Source organism: Salvelinus sp. IW2-2015, unplaced genomic scaffold, assembly GCF_002910315.2.
Source record: "Salvelinus sp. IW2-2015 unplaced genomic scaffold, ASM291031v2 Un_scaffold2824, whole genome shotgun sequence".
Taxonomy (NCBI): Eukaryota; Metazoa; Chordata; class Actinopteri; order Salmoniformes; family Salmonidae; genus Salvelinus; species Salvelinus sp. IW2-2015.
The window spans coordinates 85,788-88,394 of NW_019944124.1; the positions used below are offsets into that span (position 1 = coordinate 85,788).

Genomic DNA, 2,607 nt, shown 5'->3' on the forward strand with positions numbered 1-2,607 from the left:
GTATTCTGTTCAACATAGTAAGTGAGCAGAACACTCGACTACTTCATAATTTTGACTGGGGTTCTTCGTTCAACATAGTAAGTGGAAGCAGCAATGATGCGTGGGGTTCTGTTCAAAATAGTAAGCAAGGCAGAATGTTGATGGGGTCTTTAACATAAGTAAGCTGGAGGCAGAACGCTGACTGTTCTTTAGATCGACTGGGGGTCTGTTCAACATAGTAAGTGGAGCCAGCAACAGGTGACTGTTCTGCATGGGCGCTTATAGCAACAAGTAAGTGGAGGCAGGAATGTGACTGTTCTTTAGGTTGACTGGTTCTGTTCCACAATAGTAGTGGACAGGCAGAATGTGTTACTGGGAGTTCTGTTCAACATAGTAAGTGGAGGCAGAATGCTGACTGGGATTTGTCAACATAGTAAGTGGAGGCAGAACGGCTGACTGTTCTTTAGTTGACTGGGTTCTGTTCAACATAGTACAAGCGGAGGCAGAATGTGACTTGGGGTTCCTGTTCAACATAGTAGACGTGGAGGCAGAACGCTGACTGTTCTTTAGTGCAGACACTGGGGTTCTGTTTCACCTATCTTCCTATGAAGTGCACTACTAGTTGACCAGGGTCCTGGACAAAGTGTATGCACTGATAGGAATTAAGTGTGCCATTTGGGATAACGGCCTGTGAATGAAAGTCGACTGTGCCTCTACTAAACATCCTGTTATCACACAGGACCAGACAAGCCCTGACTGTACGGCTTCGACAGCAAAGCGAGTCCCGCTACATCAGACATCCTGAACACCATGTAGATCTACAAAACTAAGATCGTCCCACCGCTGCTCAGTGTGTCGGCAGAGAGTGCGATACAAACTCTCGTACTACAGACCACATGGAGAATCTACTACGAGCAGAAGCCCGTATCGCCTGCCTGAACTGTGGCAAGAAGTTCGCTCACCAGAGCCATGAGACGACACCTATCCCACACACACGGGATAGAAGCCTTTCCTGCCCTGTGTGTGGAAGAGTATACACAACGACATCTGGGGAGCACCAGCAGTCTCACAGTGGAGCAGAAGCCTCACAACTTGTGTCTGGTCTGTGGGAGAGGGGTTCTCTAGAGGTCAGACCTCCGGATACACACAGATTCAGCACAGAGGAGAGGACCACTACAGCTGTGACTACTACAAGTGGAAGAGATACGGTCCGCTGTCAGAAGCTACGGGCTCACCAACGAGACACACAACAGTGACAGACAACACCGACTGGAGAGGACCATCACAAACCGAGACGTGTAACAGGAGCTTTGAACATAAGACATGATTACAGCTTAGTTATCTGATAGTGATGTTAGCCGGCTGGAATAACATGTCATGTCTATATCAGGCGAGGAGAACAACTAAGACTCCATTGGAGTAGACATAGTTCTAGCATTCCACTAAATTGAACTCACAGACACTTTGCATGCACGGCACCGGCTGCTGGGAGACACAGCACAGGCTGTAGCTTCTGCCTGTTATCTAACCTTAACCATTGTGGGGAGATGCAGATACTTCCGGTCTAGGGGCAACTTCACCCTACTCCTATGGAATAATTGAGGCGTGTTGACAGTAGAACTATGGGTGTTTTTGTTAGTAGGCGTGGACAAACACTCAACTATTCAACTTTATGAGGTTGAGAAGAACGATAGGCCCGGTTAGAACAATTAAATGACATGGTTCTAACATTCCACTTAAGAAAGCACCCGGTCATGAATCGACAACTAGATGACATAAATCAGGGCTGTCCAGCTTTGTATTATAGAACTTGAACAGAGAAAGTGAACCCAAAATGGCCGCTAGACGGGGTTCTAATAATATGAATCGTGGAATGCTTGTTCCTCCGTACACCCGATCTGTGGTGAGACACCTGTTGAAATATGATTGTTGAATTTTTTTTTTTTAATTATTTTATGTGGGATGTGGGTGTGTTAACAGTTGTCGCTTTTTTTGTTTCTACCTTCGTTCTGTACTTCTAATCTTACTTTCTTCTCTTTGACGTCTTCTTAACGTACGAAACATCCAAATAATGTGTCAGTCGCAGGACATTTGATTCACAGATGAGCCAGATGGCCGTCCATGATTTCATGAACAGTTCGATACGCATCCGCTATAAGATAGTAAACAAAGGGGTTCGTATGTGACTGAAATAGAAATAATACAACAACCTGGCCTTTAACTTTTATCTATTAAACAAACAAACCAGTTTCTGATTCTCTTTTCACATACTGAGCAAACACACAGGCTGATGGGATATGAAGAATAAGCTTTTATCTTAATATGCTTGAAGACGGGAGATACACGTAGGGCTTATATAGGGCGGCAGAAAAATGTAACGGGGCAATATTGAAGTGTTACTATTGATTAGGCAGGGAACTGTCAGTATATCAGTTGAACGTAAATGGTGATAATAGTCGTAAACCTTTAGAAGATAAGTTTTGCTCAATTCTCTGTCTAATAGTTTATCATCATTGGTCAATCTGATAGGAGTACTACTATTGGGGGTGTTAATTATTATGGAAAACCTGAGAAGGGTGTACTATACTATACTGCTGCAACTCACCAATGAGCTCGGGAGAGAGGCGA

The 2,607-nt window shown here is 44.4% G+C and overlaps 1 protein-coding gene across 1 annotated transcript in view; it reads left to right on the forward strand.

Moving 5' to 3' along the window:
- LOC112074806 (zinc finger protein 660) overlaps nt 1-1,236 on the forward strand; it is a 13,629-nt gene extending 12,393 nt beyond the window's left edge. The window contains 1 exon segment of the mRNA XM_024141908.2: nt 719-1,236. The gene's annotated coding sequence lies outside the window, so the exon portion shown is untranslated.
- Nucleotides 1,237-2,607: the final 1,371 nt, after the last annotated feature.